Source organism: Pan paniscus, chromosome 2 (assembly GCF_029289425.2).
Source record: "Pan paniscus chromosome 2, NHGRI_mPanPan1-v2.0_pri, whole genome shotgun sequence".
Taxonomy (NCBI): Eukaryota; Metazoa; Chordata; class Mammalia; order Primates; family Hominidae; genus Pan; species Pan paniscus.
Window position 1 is genome coordinate 83,070,711 of NC_085926.1, and position 20,571 is coordinate 83,091,281.

Here is a 20,571-nt window from a genome sequence, read left to right on the forward strand (position 1 = left end):
TAGTATAAAAGAGTAGAACAGAGAAGTACAGAACTTTATTTGATTGCTTTCCTAAACTGAGCAGCTGTACATTTAGCCAGAATCATTTAAATTTGGGATTTCTACCCTAATAGCGTACAGACCATGGTTTAGCTAGTCAAGAGCTTGACAGCAGGCCTTCTTAAAAGGTCAGAATTTCAAAAACTAGTTAACATTTGTGTCTACTTTTGCATCTCTTTTATTTATTTTCTTCTAATTCTAACCCATCTGTTTTTCTAGCAGAAGCCAAGAGGATAAAGAAGATTATCTTACTGAATGACAACCCCCACATCGCATGAAATTGCAGAATTGTGTGAGTATTTCACACATAAGAACTTGTGACCTAAGAAAATAACAAAATAACTAGAAAACATGGAGAAGCTTGAGACATAATATCAGAAGAAAATCTGTATTAAATTACTAAAAATCAAAGTACATATCAGGCTGTTAAAGCATAAATAACCTTGTTGTTCAATAAAAGTGACAGCGAGGTGCTTTCTGTACAGTGAAGTGTAACCTTGTCTTCCCAGTCAATAATCTAGTCAACATAAACTAGGCACACTATCCAGCCACACTTTGGAAATGTATTAGGTATCTTTTTTTTTTAATATACTTTAAGTTTTAGGGTACATGTGCACAATGTGCAGGTTAGTTACATATGTATACATGTCCCATGTTGGTGTGCTGCACCCATTAACTTGTCATTTAACATTAGGTGTATCTCCTAATGCTATCTCTCCCCCCTCCCCCCACCCCACAACAGGCTCCAGTGTGTGATGTTCCCCTTCCTATGTCCATGTGTTCTCATTGTTAATTTCCCACCTATGAGTGAGAACATGCGGTGTTTGGTTTTTTGTCCTTGCGATAGTTTGCTGAGAATGATGGTTTCCACCTTCATCCATGTCCCTACAAAGGACATGAACTCATCATTTTCTATGGCTGCATAGTATTCCATGGTGTATATGTGCCACATTTTCTTAATCCAGTCTATCATTGATGGACATTTGGGTTGGTTCCAAGTCTTTGCTATTGTGAATAGTGCCACAATAAACATACGTGTGCATATGTCTTTATAGCAGCATGATTTATAATCCTTTGAGTATATACCCAGTAATGGAATGGCCGGGTCAAATGGTATTTCTAGTTCTAGATCCCTGAGGAATCGCCACACTGTCTTCCACAATGGTTGAACTAGGTTACAGTCCCACCAACAGTTTCAAAGTGTTCCTATTTCTCCACATCCTCTCCAGCACCTGTTGTTTCCTGACTTTTTAATGATCGCCTTTCTAACTGGTGTGAGATGGTATCTCATTGCGGTTTTGATTTGCATTTCGTGTGGCCAAAATATTCAACTGTGTTTAAATCTATTAAGTCTTATGTTCTTACAACCTATTTTCCACATTAGCAAATGGATCTTTGTGGTTGGGAAATCTGGTAAAGATACCTAATACATTTATGCAGCCAAAAGACACATGTATTAGGCATCTTTACCAGATTTCCCAGCCACAAAGATCCATTTGCTAATGTGGAAAATAGGTTGTAAGAACATAAGACTTAATAGGTTTAAACATAGTTGAATATTTTGATGACACTTTTGATTTCTGAGGCCCATGTGACTTATTATTGGGCCTGGGCCAACAAGGTAACACACACTAGGCTCAGAGCAAAGATTGATGTACATCATCCACTGGCTTTCATGGAAAGAGGCTCTTCCAGCAGAACAGATGGCGTGCCACACGGTTCAACTTTCTGTGCCTCTTTTTCATAGATTTTTTTTTTAGATGGTCTGGTTTTTGTGCATGTGTGTTTATTTCTTTAATGTGCAAGGGCATCATTTAACTATCCGTGCAGTTCTTGTGAAGGCCTGCTTGTGTACCAACAACAGCAAAAGCTTACTTAGATTCGTCTCTGGTCATCCAAGATTTATTTTTTTTCTAATGGCAGACAAGTAATGTTATTTTTCTAAATAACTTGAACTTCTCATCTAAAGCTGCTTACATTTCCTTAGTAACACATACATTTATTTACTGGAAATGTAAAAATTTTCTCTTTGGTAGAAAAGATATAATCCCATTGTCTTTCAAAATCCATTACATCTTTTCAAGAATTACCATGGTTTCCATATCAACTCAGTATATGACAGTTTCCCAGGAGATTAATCAAATTAGCTCACTTTATAAAAATAATGCAATAAAAATAAGTATTTCTTAAGTTCATATGATTTGATTGATAGAGATATATTACAAATGTAGGCATGTAGTAATTTAAGGCTTTTACTTAAAAGAAGGACAACTTCCTGGTCGTTATCTTGCAAAGTAAATCAAAAGTATAAATATTTTACTTCTGAGACCTCTTTACTGCATCTTTCTATAGTAACTAACAGATTGTGTAAGATAAATGCCATGTCATATTTAATAATCGTTTCTAAATAGATGTTATCTTTTATTTTTGTATAATACGGTTCTTAATTCAGATAAATGTAATGGTAGTAGCCAGATAATTTAATCTTCAGGCTATAAAACTATAATTCATTAATAAAATTTGAATTTTAATTTGTGACACTAAAAGTTTTTTAGATTTATTATTATATTTAATTATATTAGTATAACATTTATAGTGGTAGAGAAAAATAAATGAACATTTTGAAGTTTAATTATGGCACTTTTTATTATAACTTCAATTTTCTTAAGTACAATAATCATCAGGTTACAAAAAGTTTTGAAAGTGTTTTACGTTTATAGCACAGTTTCTAATATATAATGTGACTTACGTTGCTGAAATAGTAGTTTTGAAGGTTTAGCATTCTGTCTAATAAATTATTTACTTGAACACAAAAAAAGACAGACTTTCTCATTCTCAAATACACATCTAAATCAGAATTTTTTAAATAAAAAACTCAGTTAGCATGATATTATTATTGCTACAGGGTAATATTTTTTGTCACTGTCTTATAGATACCAGCTTGTCCTTCTTACCTTTTCTCTGCTATCCATCTTCTTGACTAACTTGAAGTTACTATATACACCCTATTTAAAGCTAGAAAAACGATTCTTAATTATCATCATTAGAAAACCAGATTTTAAAGGGAATGGCAACAATCTACCATCTGCAAATATACTCTAGCTGTCAAAATAAATCTGTGGATGACACTACTATACAGTATTTCAATGATCGCAGAAAATAAGTTTTGGTCAAGGGAGATCTGTTTATTCAGACTCAGAACTTTAAATTAGTTTAGAATGTATACAATTACTCTATATAAAATATTAAAGAAAACAAAATTCAATGTGAGGGAAAGTTTTATTTTAAGAGATTAATTGACTGCAATGTGTGAATTAAAAGTATAAGACAAGAATAATAGAATTGATTATAGAATACCCAGTAGAGCAGTAAAATACATCGTGTTGCTATGAAGATAAAAAGAAAACAAGCAAAGTCTGCAGAGATGGGAATAGACAAACATGTAACACTGACTTCTTGGAGCAATTAAGGATGTGGAGAGTTCCACTGAAAACAACTATACTCATTCCGTGCTTGTCATGGTACTCTTGGCTCTGTGTTTCCTGGCAACACAGTCTTTTGAGAACTCTGTTGGGGACAAAACTGGTATTAAGCAATCTTCCGTGACTAACAGCCTGGCTCTGTTTCTGGTAGATGGGCTAAAAAACACAATTAAACACATACACTTGCCTACATGCTAGAAATGGGAAGATGTCGTTATTTTTCTTGCTGTTGATATTTGTTACACATACAAAGTAAATACTTCTGAAAGATTAAAAAAACACGTTTTGTGAGTGCATATGTGTGAAAGAAAAGTAATTATCACATGAAATGCATACATTATAAATGTGAATGTTTGTGATAAGTGGCCAGGGTACTTAGGTTGAATGTAAAATATTATTTTGTACTTTAATACTATAGTAACTGCTATGATTTAATGTTTGTCCCCAAAATTTCATATGTTGAAATCTGAACATCCAAGTGATAGATGCAATGAGAACACACCATCTATGAAGCAAGAAAGAGGTTTTCAACAGACATTGAATCTGTCTGTAGCTTGATCTTCGACTTCACAGCCCCCAGAACTGTTAAAAATAAATTTCTGTTGTTTCAAAGCTGTCCAGTATATGGTATCTTGTTATATGAGCCAGAACAGACTAAAAGCAACGAAATACACACATTAGTGCCACAACGGCAGCACATTAAAAGACAAGTATTTGTTTTCAAAAATCTTTAATATAATATTCAATAAATATGTGCCTAATTAATACATCAGCAATACATATTTTCTTCACTAAGATTTGCACAAAGCATTAACATCAATTAAATTTTTGCATGTAAATATTCAATAAAATTAAAATCATGAAAAATGGTATCCATGGATGATGGTCTGAAATCTGCACAGTCCATCTTTACTGAATTTTATAATTTGATATATCCAGAAATGAAGATTTCTCATATTTAAGTCAAATGTGTTTTTGCAAAATCAAATATATTGACTATGACTTTTGCATCATTCCTTGAATTTGTACTCAGTGTTATTACAGCATTCAGGCATAAGAAATCACCATTACATTTGTAGTAAGAATAATTTGGAGAAAATTACATGTAGGTGCAGGATGAAATATTTATAAGGACCAGGAATAGACGCCTTCATCACTCTTTAATACCAGAAAAGGCATGTTTATTCCAATCAAATGGATAGATATTGTGAATCTTATGGTCAACCATATAACATTCCATAATGTTATCTTCATTCTGGCCAGCAAGAAGCTCAAGGACAAATGTGTGCGTTATTTCAATGATACAATACTTAAGGTATGCATGTTTAACAAACTAATCACATGGCTTACATTTTTTTTTTTTTTTTTTTTTTTGGCCAGTCTCGCTCTGTTGCCCAGGCTGGAGTGTAGTGGCGCAATCTCGGCTCACTGCAACCTCTGCCTCCTGGGGTCGGGTTCAAGCAATTCTCCTGCCTCAGCCTACCGAGTAGCTGGGGACTAGAGGCGCGGGCCACCATGCCCAGCTAATTTTTGTATTTTTAGTATAGACAGGGTTTCGCATGTTGGCCAGCCTGGTCTGGAACTCCTGACCTCAGGTGATTCGCCAGCCTCAGCCTCCCAAAGTGCTGGGATTACAGGTGTGAGCTGTCGCGCCTGGCCCACATTGACTTTCTGAATATATTTCTGTAGGTGTGTCTCTGGTAGATACCTCAGAATCTTTACCAGAATGACACATAATATAAATAATAAATAAATACATATATAAATATAAACCTTATGTAATATTTTAGACATAGTAAGATCTCAATAAATATTTAATTGAGTTAAATAAATGAGCAGGTTTCTAACATTATCTAAGGTGTCTTACAGGGTAAATGTTACTCACTGAAGACTTTGATGACAAAAAAAGACCTTTGGACTAAGACACATGGGAAAAAAGTACACTCAAGAGATTTTTTTCCTTACCCTACCATGCAATATTATTTATATAAAAATCACTTTATATTTTTTAAAACCTCAGTTACTCAAGAATAAAATAATCTATAGATAACATGTATATGATACATATTTAGGGGAAAGATAAATGTAGTTTACAGAATAGCTAGGAATCCAAATTTGTCTCACTCATTGTTATGATTCTCAGAGAATATTTCATTTTCCCATTTACATCATATTGTTGTAATTAGATAACTTTGCATAAGCAAATTACCTAGTATAGTAAAAAGAAAGGAGCATTTGCTGCATTTCCGCTGTTTCAAATTCTTTCTGTATGTTTGTATCAGTTTATGATCCCAATAATAGGGATTAATTCATCATCTCAAAACTCAAGGGGTTAAAAAAAAAAAGAGGAATAGATTGCTCCCATTCATGCATGTGTAGTCTGTACAGTTGGCACGTTCTGGCTGGGTTTGTCTGAGGTCAGTCTAACCTGCAGCTTGAGTCCGGGTCTCCACATGTCTGTCATGTTTCTTGGACAAACAGGCTGGTAAGGGCAGCTCTCGGTGCTTCCCAAGTGATGAAACAAGCTCAAGATGATAAGCCCAATCATGCATGTAGACATCAAGTCACCGCTTAAAGAACATATTGGCATATTACGTAAACATATATTACATATGTTATGTATGTGTGTGTGTGTGTGTGTGTATATATGTGTGTGTGTGTGTATATATATATATATATATTTTTTTTTTTTTTTTTTCTTGAGACAGAGTCTTGCTCTGTCACCCAGGCTGGAGTGCAGTGGTGCCATCTCGGCTCACTGCAAGCTCTGCCTCCTGCGTTCGCGCCATTCTCCTGCTTCAGCTTCCTGAGTAGCTGGGACTACAGGCGCCCGCCACCATGCCCAGCTAATTTTTTGTACTTTTAGTAGAGACAGGGTTTCACCGTTTTAGCCACGATGGTCTCGATCTCCTGACCTCGTGATCTGCCCGCCTGTATACGTATTTTAATATTAACATTGTATGGTTGGCTGAGTGAGAAGAAAAATTTCTTGAGTACAGTTCGTATTGAATGTTCTTGAGTTCATCTTATTCCAAAGTCTGTATTTATGTCAAAGTCCACTGATTACACACCTGCCAAATAAAGTTATATGACTATCACTAAAGTCAAAGATAGGGAAGTGCCCTCTTCTAATGAGAGAAATCATAAACACTGGCAAAGAGTATATAGGTAAGTGAGAGACAAAGACTTGGGGTCAATAATTTTATTTTCCAGTGCCTTCTCCATTTATCACATTTAGTCACATCTCTCTTTTTTCCCACACACAAAATACCTTCACCCGTTTCTCGAGTACCCTCAGAGTTGTCATTCAATAATAATATTGATGTCCACAATACCAGAACTATTTAAAGTCCAGAATCCTATGACCAACACCCAAGTGTGCCTTCAAGTCCAAATTCTTGTAACACTGAAAACCACATGTCACACTAGATGTTAAATGTCTACGCATTTTTCTTTCAACCCCAAAAGCAGGCAGGCAAAATATTTTGTTTGACTTTCAATGTTCAGAGTCAAGCAGAATAAAATCTTCAGAAGCACTGTTGTATGATACATGATTTAGAGTATGTACCCACCAAAGTGTATTGAATGATGCATTAAAGACATGTCAATACACATTTGTTGGTTCTCAGACAAGTTTTTGAGCACATTGAAATGTAGTCTGAAGATAAAATTAATTCTGTTACAGTTAATATAACTCTAAGAGTTTTATATGCAACGCGGGAGACAGGATGAAAGATGTGTCAGTCATCAAACTGGGGATTTTTCTATTGGATATTTTTATATTTTTTCTCCAGAAAAAGAAAAGACAAATGGAAATCTAGAAGAATTAAGAAGACTTAAGTGTGAAATATTTATTACATTTGAGAGAGCTTTGTCCTAAGTAGCATGACCTATCTCAGGAGAATAAGTCCGATTGAACAAACTTGGCTTGCTAAGTAAGGTAATGATTGGGTATGAGTAATTAGACTTTCTGACATGGCATAAGGAGAAAATAATTGTTTTAAGTAACATTTTAAAGGAATGTATGTCAGCAAAAATCCTGTCTAGAATTGGGGGTGCATTCCTCAGAGAGAGGGCAAGGGTTACCACAGGGGGCCTATGATCTGTTTGGGCCTATACTAATGCAGCTATTGTGTTCCCCCATCTGTACTCTTAGGAAAACATTCTGAGAATGTTCCCAAGTTCTCTGAATTTCCTCAGGCTAGTCTTAGCGGCTCCTCAGTGGAGGTTGATTTTTGCCCAAAATCGTCGTTCCCATTGCAACTTGATATGGGGCACATATTCCATAAAATTCATCCTAGCATTCTCATTATGTATCTCCACAAAGCTCCCTGTCCTTATTTATAACAGAAATGCTTCTCCAAGGAGCAAAACATGATTGTGGAAAATTATCTTTATTACTCTTCCACCACCCTTTTATCTTCTTTTGCCTGAGAAGCTGTTTGCGCAGACCTATGAATCTCTTCTTTGTGACCTCTGCTTGCATCTCACTTTCCCTTTTACAGAATAGGAAACTCTCCTATCATCATCACTTTCTGCTCCTCTGCATTCATTTGCTTTTCTTCAGCGCAGCTCTCCCTCTTGGCAGAAGGCCTATTTCCTGTTTATGGTATATGCCCCCAGTTAGGCATACGCTTCATAAGAACAAAGTGTTTGTCTGTTTGATTCATGGCTGTTCCTCAGTGTCAGCCCTTTTTGAACAAATGAATGAACTTCCTCCTTTCCTCTGTACAGAGGCTATATCTGAAATCTATGCTTAAAGATTCCCTGTATTAAGCTTGAGGTATTATTTTTTCAGGGATTACTTACACAGCACCATGGGCATTTTATTAGAATTCCAAATAATTATCAATAGCAATAATGTTTTAATACTTAAAGAAGACGCTTAAATGATGGGATTTCAAGACAAAGAGAAAAATACATTTCAAATATGTTGGTACTAAGTAAAATTCTCCCTTTTTTGCCTAACTAAATAGTGATAACTTAGGTAACTATGTGAAAAGAAGACATTATTAATTGGCTTGACTGGTGTAACCTACTAACCTATCTGGTAAAGATATAACTACTTATCCTTCTTGAGAGTAAATTACTAGCAGTGCAAAAAAAGAAGGTGAGCTCTCTATGTCAACACCTTGTAGCATGCCTTTGAAATTATTGTGTGGCTATTCATTTTTGACATCATCATAAAAGTTAAGATTGATTAGTTAGCATAGATAAAGACTATTTCTACATAATCGGTTTAAAATTAGAAGCCAATTAATCCTCTGAACATAATGAGACATCTGAGAATATATTAAATTATCTTATTAGCTGATCTCTTATTTATTATGAAATATATATGCAAAATTAAATGTTTAGAATCAATGTACAGTGATAAATCAAGAGAAATGTGTATGTTTGAGTTTACTTTCATTTAAGCTTTTGTAATTCATTTTATTTGGAATATATACATATAGATAGACATAGACATATATAGTTAACTAGGTAAAATAAGTTTCATCAAATCTCTGACCATTTATACAGGTTGCTCTAATTTTATACACTAACAAAACATGCCAGAAAATTCTACAGACCTTCATAATTCAATTTTCCAGTTATAATAAACTTATACTCTTTTAGGTGAAAAATAAATAATAATCTCATTTATACGTACATATTATAGTAGACAATGCAAAGGCCCACCAAAAATATTCATAACCAAAGTACTGCTATAATATACTAACATATTAACACATTATAATAACTATCATTTTAAGTCACTATGTTTGTGGTCATTATAGTATCAAGGGGATATTCCCATATATAAATATCTATATATATACACACACATTCAAACACATAATGTCAATAAATATACCTTACTGTCTCTTGGAAAATATATAGTTAGATAAAGGAAATAGGGATTGCCAATGGGAAGGAATTGCTATTTTTTAAAAGACTAACAATAAAAAGAAAGGTGGTTTTAAAAAGTTCTTTGGCAAGGTGAGATTTGAGTATCATCTTGACTGAAAGTAAAGGGTAAGGCTTGAGTGGATCTGGGACAAGGACATTTCAGGCGGATGGATTTGAGATGAGGGAGAAATAGCCAGAAGCAAGAGAGCCTGGAACAGAGTAAGCAAAACACAGCGTGGTAGGAAAGAAAATCTGAGAGGTTCTCACATTGTCTGTAGTAAAACAGAGGGTAAGTTTTTATTATACATTTTGTCTTAAGCAGAAACTTGTAAAATACAATTAAAATGGCTTACTACAAACACAAATTTAAAACAAACACAGAAGACTTACAAAATGGAAACATTTAAATATGAGTCCAATTACAAAATTAAATTTTTATGAATACAAACAGAACAAATATATGATAGAAGAAAATATCTACAGCAACCATATTTTGTTTATGAAAATGGCATGGACAGGAAAGAACAGTTTCTGGACCAGCCTTGGTCCAGGAATCCCATTCTGAATCGCTCTGATATCTATGGACCATTTAAAGGACTTTTCTTTTTTTTCTTTTCTTTTTTTTTTTGTCTGAATGAGACTGGAAGCCACTGTAAGACTTCCAGTGATGTTTTTAAGTTTACATTTTATGAGTAATATTCTACTTTGTAGAGAATAAATCACAGCGGGCAGATATGCAAGCAGTCAAACCAGCAAGGAAGTTATCAAAATAATCCAAAGAAAGAATGATGGAAGCATTAACTCAGGTAGTGGTCAAAGAGGTAAGAAATATTGAAATTCTGAACAAACATTGAAGATAAAGTCAACGGAATTTACAGATGACCGTTTTTTAAGATAGAAAATATGGAGTAAAATTAAAGATGAATAAAGGTTTTGAAATCTGAGTATGCTGAAATATGTAGCTACCATTTCCTTAGAAAAATTGGGGGTAGAGTAGATTGAGGGGTGAAGGGTCAGGAGTTTAATTTCAATGTGTAAAATATTATTACATTTTTATTGGTGTGTAAAAAATTGCTGACAACTTGGAACACCAACCATTCATTACCTCACAGTTTGGGTAAGTCAGAAGTCTGGGCTTGACTTAGCAGGAATCTCTGCTCAGGGTCTCACAGGGCAGAAATCAAGGAGTCACCCACACTGAGGTCTCATATAGAGCTCAGTGTTTTTTTAAAAGTTTACCCAGGTTGTTGGCAGGATTCTGTTCCTTGAAGTTGGAGAAATGAGTTCATGCTTTCTTGCTTGCTGTTAATCAGAGATTGTTCGCAGCTCCTGTAGGCCACATGCTGTTGTTCCACGCAGGTGTTCCTCTCTATAACATAACAGTTCTTTGTTCAAGGCCAGCAGGAGACTCCCCCTAGTCAGCTACCAAGGAATCTTCTATAAAGTAACATAATCATGAAGTGACTATCCTAGCACCTTGATAACATAACATAACCTAATCAAGAGAGAAGTCATTCTATTATGCTCACAGGTACCTAAACAGTCATAGGGAGAGAATTATTTATGGTGTATACACTGGGGACTGGAAATCTTGGGGATCATCTTAGAATTTCTTACAACACACTTATTTTGTATCTGAGTGGAGACATCAAGTAAACTCTTAAATACAGAAGCCTGGGGTTTAGAGAAGGGTCTGTGTTGGAGGTTCACATTTGAGCATTTGTTGGTTATTCGATATTTATATCCTCTTCCCCCCATATACATTCTCATTTTTATTGTCATAATCTATATCATGGGAGACAACATTTATAGAAAACATGTTCTGGGTTTCTTTACCCTCTGATTCCAAGCTTTCTTCAACCAATGGAAAGTAACAATTTTCCAAATGTCAGAGAGCTTGAACATGACTCTCAAGTTGACTTCCAAGCCTTCATTGCCAATGTTCCTTTTGGGTTTCTCCTCTTCTGTAGTTATGAAACCACCTTTGCAAAAAGTATAACAGTGAGAAAATAATGATACTGAGAGATTTAACCTAAGAACCTTCATCTTGCCTTTAATCTTCAACCTTCCCTTGGGCCTTCCTAGGCATAGGCTGAACTAACTTTGGGAGGAATTTAGTTTATAGTTTAACTTTAAAACAAAGATCAAAAGTGCCCCTCCCAGAAGTAAATCCCCTCCTTGCTTGGGATTTGTAAAACTCCCCCTCCTTTTTAAAACTAACAGATTAGCCACAAGAATAGAAATTATGGCTCAGCAGTCATTCAACCAGAGGCTACAAGGTTCCTAACTTCTCTGTTTGCTCCTATGAATAACATTACCATTGTAAGAAATAAGATTGGTGTTTCAGGTCTATTTCAGACCCTGCATGCAAAAAACTACATGGCACCACCCAGACCAGTAAAATGGCTCACCTGGTCTTGTTGTCCCCATGCAGGATTTGACTCAGCACAAGAGAACAGCTTCAACTCCCAATAAATGCATCCCCAACCCAACAAATCAGCATTATCCATTTCCTAGCCCCTGCCGGCCAAATTATATTTTTAAAACCCTAAATTAGTTCAACCATTCTGGAAGACAGTGTGGCAATTCCTCAAAGACCTCAAGACAGAAATACCATTTGACCCAGCAATCCCATTACTGGGTATATACCCAAAGCAATATAAATCATTCTATTATAAAGACATATGCATGTGTATGTTCACTGCTGCACTGTTCACAGTAGCAAAGACATGGAATCAACCTAAATGTCTATCAGTGATAGACTGGATAAAGAAAATGTGGTACATGTATACCATGGAATACTATGCAGCCATAAAAAGGAATGAGATCATGTCCTTTGCAGGGACATGGATGGGGCTGGAGGCCATCTTCCTTAGCAACCTAATGCAGGAAGAGAAAAACAAATACCACATGTTCTTATTTATAAGTGGGAGCTAAATGATGAGAACACATGGACATGTAGAGGGGAATAACCCAGACTGGGTCCTATTGGAGGGTGGAGGGTGGAAGGAGTATGAGAATCAGGAAAAATAATGAAAGGGTACTAGGCTTAATATCTGGATGATGAAATAATCTGTACAAGAAATCCCATGACACAAGTTTACCTATGTAACAAATCTGTACATGTACCCCTGTCAGTGTTACCCCTTCTTGTGTAACAAACCTGCACATGAACTTAAAAGTTAAAAAACAACAACAACAAAAAAAACACCCTAGCCTTCAAATTTTCAGCGAGGCAGATTTGAGTAAAAATTAAACTCTGATCTCCCATTTAGTCAGCTCTGCATGTATTAAATTCTTTCTCTATTGCAATTCCCTCGTCTTGATAAATTAGTGCTATCTGAGCAGTGGGCAAGAACCCATTGGGCGGTTACAGTTAAAACTCTTCCAAGGATTTGATAACACCATTGCTTCCCATTCCCCCTTCAGCCTAGGGTTAGCAACAGCTCTCCACCTCACTGGTGCTAGTTCCTGCCTGCTTCCCCATTCCCTTATCAGTTGATAAATTATCTTCACCACTTGATAAATAGTTATTTTGCTAAACTTTCTCTTGCTATCCTATGGAGTCTACCATCTTCCCTGCTGATACTCTCAGTGGCACAAATATCACCAAACAAAGGAAAAAGAAAATAACTGACTGAAATCATTTAACTCACCAAATTAAATGGAAGAAAGAACATAGTCCTTAGGTGAGCATGTCATATATAAGGCTGGTATGGTAAAGTTGAAATTAGAGTTTATTACTAGATAGAGAAATTTTCTAAAAAGACTTAACATAGTTCAATGTAAAGATTGTATTATATCTGTGATGTGAAATAAATACACTGTAAACCCAATTGAAGGACAGAGAAGTCCGTCTATGAAAAGCTTAAAAATCTTTAGTGCAGGCATTGAGTTAAAGTGTGTTAGATGAGAAAAACACATAGAGAGGAGACCCCAAGGGCACAAGAACACATATTCAAGGAGAATGGCAAAAGAGGAAGCGACAGTAGCAGTATATAAAATGCATATTTTCATGACCAGTCCTCAGATTGGCAATCATGTAAAAATGCATTGAGATTTAGAGGCTGCTCTCAACAAACCCTAAATCATTTGAATAAAATCCCTTCATGTTTCTGTCTTAGTATCAATATGACAATGTCTAGACCAACATAGTAATTCACAACTAATAAATTGACTTTTAATTTCAAACAAGAAAAATATTTCCCAGCTTCTGCAGGAATATTCCCAGCCACTTGAGAGAAGAAAGGTTTAATAACGTGATTGTGTAAGGAAAATGGTGTAACCAGCTCAGTTCAACATGGTGGTTGTAACACAGTGGTATTGCTGTGAATTCCAAGATCCCCATGTAATCTCTGTGCAGATATATTGCTTAATATCTATGTACCTCTATTTTTTGATATGCAAAATAAAAAATAATAATACTCAACTCAATATTCCGTTGTGAAGATTATATAAGTTGACGTATGTCAAGTGTCAGGCACATATCAGACATTCAACAATATTTTCCCTTCCTCAATTTTTTTTACTTAAAATCATAATAAATACAATTCAAACTAATTTTAATACAAAAAGTTAGTCTTAGATATTTGTGATAGTTGCTGCTTGCAATATATTCTATGCAAATATAAAATATTATAGCAATAATATACATAACCTCTGTATAAATGTTGTATTTGAAAAGGATATTAGAAGCACGTGCCTTGGATGAGCACTGTAATATTCAGAAAATGAAAAACACTTGATATTAATTTAAACTTGAATTTTTTTTCACCCATTGACATTTCAGGCTTTAGGAATAACTGAAATGGATTCACTTTTCCTTAGGTTGTAGATAGCATGTACGGGATCGCGGATCAGAATAGAAATCACAGTGAACTCGTGGCTGCAACTAGAGCCATGTGGCGCACAGGCCGTTAAATCCATGCCACTCTCCAGATGCTTACAATTACCTCCAAACATTTTTTTCAGAATACGAATAATCGGGATAAACCTATGGGAGAATTTAGTTAGTTAACATTTTATAATGTAGAATTAGAGCCTTCTGCCAATTCTATAGTGTGTTTCCTCTACACATATTAATTACTGGTATAGAAAAATTACTAGTGTACAAAAGTATTAGTTTAGGAAAGTTAGTGTCATTGATGGCAGTTCTGAGCACCAAAAGTGCTGCCCTACAGTAAATAAGGCAATTTCCTTTTTTCGCTTTTATTTTCCATATCATTGAGTAAACCAATACAATAGAAGGAAATAATGTATTCACAGCTTCTAAGTGCTGGACATTAAAATGTCCGGGATCATCAAAAGTGTTTTATCGTTCTGTCATATTTTAAATGCTGTCATAAGGCCTAAATTTATTTTTCTGATACAAATTGCATCTTAATTTTCCTATAGTTTGAAATAGGAGCAAAATAAACTTCTGCTGGCCTTTTGAAAGTCACTTTGGACTTTTCCCAGGGATTTTGCCTTCTGTGTTGTGAATTGTTTTCCCCAACAATGGTAGAAATGCCTCTTTCCCTCAGAGATGGAGAAAGTAGGCACAGAGTTCCTCACTAAGTGTAAGAGACCTGACCAAGACTGAGCCAAATTTAGGAAATAATACTGAGAAATAAGGAGCTTAATGAAGGATAGAAAAATCCGGCTTCCTTTTGCCTCAGGCTGGGTCCCCAGAGGCTTGAATAAATATATAGAAAGATATAGAGAAAAATGTACAGGAACCAATAGGAATTGAATAAAGATAATGCATTCATATGCAAATTATCTGAGTGTAAAACTGTCACCTTTTTGATTCACAAAGCTGTATATTACCAGAAAATCAGTTAGAGAAATGTGTCATTCATATGTTTATCTAACTTTAAATGTAATCTGTGAAATTGGGAAAAGTACATGTGTATACATACACAGAGTTAGTTTTATTATATAATTATTGAATACCGCACTGCAGTAGGCTAAATAACATGCAGGAGAGTAATTTACTTTTTCAACATATGAAGGTTGCTTCATGTGATGATTCTAAATATATTTTGAGAGAAGTGTTATTTTGGTAATTTCACATCAGCTAGTGAGAATTTTCTTTATGGTCATGCTGCACTTTAAACCATGTAGGCCAAAATTTAAACTACCATGCAACTGTAGTTATACCACATTTGTTTAAGATGAAGGACATAAAAAGATTTAAGTTTATTTTTTAAAACATAAATTGATAGAATTAAATAATATTTCTACTTTTGCTATTTCATTATTTAGACTTTAAATAACGCCTGATTATCTCCAGAAAACATGTGTCATTATGCTTCTAAGGGCTTTGTTTAGCTTTTATTGCAAACGGGTAAATATTCATTGAATTTAATCATAATAGCATTGTCTTTATCATCAATTTATTGTTAAGGCAAATTATGAATATCTCTATCCTGTATTTTTTAAAAATTTTATAAAAAATAATAAATTCTTAGGATACCTTTGCTAACATGCTCAAGTAAGAAATCCCTTTACTTACAAAATCATTCCCAATTAAGGGAGCTGTTTTGCCGTAGAAATAAAAATGTTATGAATATCATTTATGGTAAAAATTTGACCTTTTTTTATACCACCTGTGGAGAATCAACAGTTTGGGTTCATATAAATGTGAACAGTAATGTCCTGTTTTCTACTATATGAATTCCTACTAGACAGAAAATCAATTTCTTCAATGGATTAACTATATTGGCCTGGGATACTTTTCAACTAAGGCACAAGATTTTGACTAAAATATATCGATCTATGTATATCTATATAACTATATCTGTATCTAACTCTGTCCTCTCTGGCCTCTCCTCCTTACCTGTATCCACAACTAAGTATTTGTCTTGCCTGCTCACACACACTGCCAATGAAACCTATGGGATAAATCCCCTAGAAGATATATGCTCTCTGGTTGTCTTTTGTAATTATAACCTAAGAGGACAGTTAGCCTAGTTAATTTTTTCAGTGAATATCAATTCTTTTGTTAAATTTCCTGATGTTATTAAAAATTAGATTACTATCTATATGAACATCTTGGAGATTATTAATAATTATGGTTATATAGTTTACATTCCTTAAACTTTTATTAGAAACTCTAAATCATTACATTAGACACTGCAAAAAATAAATTTATCTCACATTTTAGAGTCTCTGAGAATAGTTACGAATCCAGGTCTTAGCTAGAAATTTTGCCCTTTCGCGTTCAGAAATTTCTGCCTTGAAGTAAGGAAAATACTGTGAGTTTCTTTTTTGTCATTACATTGGATTTTTATATCCTAACGAAGACATGCTCTCACCTGTCAGTTTTTCACTGAAGTGCCCTAAGTGAGGAATGAGAGTGCCCTAAGTGTAACATAAGTTCAATTTCTGTCACTTTACAGAGGCCTTTCTTGGACATAGTCTATTTGTACTTCTACCCATACAAACTTACCAGAAAGGGGTAGCTTAAAGTAGTTATTCTTTCTTAAGGGAAACTAAAAGAGTCCATGGCAAATATGTTGCTTTATCTCTCTTCTGGGCTAAAGAACTTGCATGTCTCTTGTTCCCAATGGCTGTAGCAAAACCATATCTCTATCTTTTCTTTCTGATGAAGCTGTCATTTGGAATTGTTTTCAAGATTGCTGGATTTTAAACCTGATTCATTGCCAAGGTTGGCTTTTGGCTATAAAATTATAGATCCTAGAGCTAAATGTCAAGGGGACCTGAGAACAAAAACACAGATGTATAATCCTTAAGAACATATATTTAGAAAATTTTGCTTTCTTGTTTTATAAATATTTAACATGCAATAATCCTAATATATTTTATGTAGTACACTTTACATTTAAATTATTTTAATGAGAAGTGTGTGATAAGAAAATAACCTAGAGATTGTTTGAATAAATAAAATGTACTTTATATGATCCTTTGTAAAATATGCAAGTAGCCTTAGGTTTCACATGGTGCTTATTTTATTCAATGGCACAATGATGATCAGGATAATAAAGTTTTTGTTTTTTTTCAGTACAAGTGGCATCTTTATCATCTGGAATTGACAAGTATGTGACTTAATGCTTCATTTGATAGAGGATATTTTAAAGGATAAGAGCTGAGTCACGCTTTATAGTAACAAATTAATCCTTAATTAGTAATATTTAAGTTACCAGTTACATTATGTCAGTGATAAACCGAATAATATTTATTCATTAATATAATCCAAAGTAAAGATGCTTTTTCTCTCCTCATGGGGTTAAAAATGTCACTTTTTATTTGTAATGTGCTTTAAAATAATTGAAAACTGCTGTTTCTACTGTCAACAATGGTGTGAATATAAAATAAATGGTGAAGAAATAAACTTTATTACATTTTACAGGAATAAAATACCTCTAATTTCATAGAAAACATTTTCTTTTTGAAGCAGAAAAATGATATTAAAATAAATGCATCTTGATTTTTAGAAAAATTATCAACCAATAGCAGAAAGACTCTAAAAATTTACATGTAATTAAATTGTATATTAAATATTCCAAGAATTACTAATATGGTAAAATTTCCATTAATAATGGCATTATAAATACATCAATATTTTCATAAATTGTTCCTGATAATTGGACTTTTCAAGTGGTATATATAATATGCTGGAAAGTATAAAGCTATTATATTTTCTTAAATAAAATATTTACTGAATCATTGGCAAACCAACCATAGTAGATTCTCAAATATGTCAGACTGCTCACAAATATCATTCTCATTTCCCAGTATGCACTAAATAAATAATGAATAAATAAAATTTATTTATTTATTCATTAATGAACAAAAGGGGGCTTGGTTAATGGCAACAGAAAATATTTCAAAGAAGGAAAGCCAAGAAGTAGTCACCAACTGGAAGAGCAGAAGAAGTAAAACATCAGGTCTGTACTGATGTAAGAAGTGTGTGAATTCACCCCATAGATCCCAGAAAAGGCTGAAGTCACCAATTATCATAGAAAATGGGGATGACTCATAAGGCTGAAATAGAGATTTTAATAAAAATCTAAATGTGAAATAATTATAATGATGATTTCTGTCTTGCAACCTGTGAAAACACATAATTAAAGCTCCCCATCCTCTGAAAGAAAACTTGGAGCAGTTTCCTGAAAGATAAATCCAGATAATTTCTTGAATAAGAAAGCTCAGGGAACCCAGGTCAGATGTGAAACTCATAAGATGAAATAAAAATTGCATGTTGGAAGCTGGGACTTCCGATTTATTTTCTCTACTTGATTGCTAATATATTGACAGACAAATAAATTAAGCCCACACAAATGAGGGATTGTTAGCCTAAAAACAGAAAGGCCCCAAAGAAAAGGTATGGAATATTAATATCTCTTTATAAAAAATGGGAATATCATTTCTGACCGGACTACCACATAGCACACCAGTCAACAAGGTCCCAGCAATGCCTCAATCTTCAACATAAATTGAAAGCTAAAAATCATCTGCAATCCCTTATTATAGATGGAGAAACCACAAACTAGAGCAAAATCAGCAAAGGATGACAGATATAGGAACAGAAAAAGACAAATGGGATCATATTCTAGTGTCCTCAATTAATGAAGGGGTATCAGTAATTGACAGCATGAAAGAGTAGATGATAGAAATCATGTAAGAGTCGCACTTGAACAAAGCTACTGGAAAAAGAGAGCAGAAGATTATCTGGAAATGTCACTAGGTAGCCGTGAGGTCACTGAAATAATCATCTAAGCCTAACATGCAAAGTGTATTTAAAAATAATGCCCTTTACCTGAGAAGGCTGTTGGAAAAGCTGTATCTACGAGGATCAGCCACTTCTGAAGAGGTGAAAAACATCAACAAATTGACTTGCAAACTACAAGCTCTCACCTTTCCACTCACTTGTGGGAACTGAGATTATTGAATAAGTTACCACATAGGAGTATTTCTGAAACAGATAAATTTGTAAATAAATAAACAAAATAATCAACATCTATAATCATTTTGTATTAATTTTAATATCCTACCTAGTATTGCCTAATGACCTGCTGTCCAAGACAAATTTTCTTTCTTTACCTTTTTCCAATTTAAACCCTTTTCTAATACATGATCACCTCAGGTTTGGGATTGCAGCTAGGACTTGTAAATGTGTATATTGAAGCACTTCCCAGGTTAAAAAAATCAATACTTGTTACACTTGGGCAAATCCTATATATTCCACCATAACATGTAGTATCATCAGTGTCTACTCAAGTCACCAGACAGGTATAGGCTAATGATTTAAAATACTCAGAAGGAGGGTAACTTATTAATTTCAGCAGATATTAAGTATTCATTGAATGAATTTGGAACACAGAGGAGATTTTTAATTTATAGCAATATGTTTTAATAAGGCAAGCTAACACATAATAATTTTATGTTTTGAGCTACCACATATCTTCTGTAATCTCTATTTATTTCAATTGAAGTCAATTCTATCTAGCAGAAAGCTTCACTTAAAGAAAAAATAAATTTCATAGCCTTTAGACTTTTTTTCTTCTGAAAAGTGCAAAAGTGGGATACTACCATACAAATTTGAATGCTGGCATATTCTTCCTTTAAAATATCTGCAAGGGAATGTGTTTTGTTTGTTTGTGTGTTCATTTTTTCTTAAAGTGTCTGTAATGAAGGGCTTCTTTAATTCAGTATTGCTCATTTGTGATAATAGGAATGTTATCCCATCAGCAATATGCTTGAAGCTCTTTCTTTTTAAGATTATATACAGCAAAAGTCCATTGTAGCTGCCTCTAGGTACAGTGTGGAGCACATCTTTATAAAATTCATTTTAACAAATGAATTAGAAGATGAGTTACACGAGGTGCTTAGAATATTCTTTAAACATTAAGTGTTGAACAAAAGCAAAAATAAAAGATACAACTCAATCCAATTAAGTAAATCTAGTTTGCTTTAAGGGCAATGTTTAGCTCCTACTTATAAGTGAGAAAATGTGGTATTGGGTTTTCTGTACTCAGAACAATTAAATAAAAATGCCATCAAATTAAAAAATAGTTATCTGACTTGAAAAATTCAAGGTGATTGCCAATTATCTATATTTTATATACATTTTGGATTTCACTTGTGGTGCCTGCAATGGAAAATTCAAATAAAACAAGTAGTCTTGGCTTGAATTACAAAAAGGTTTTATTTG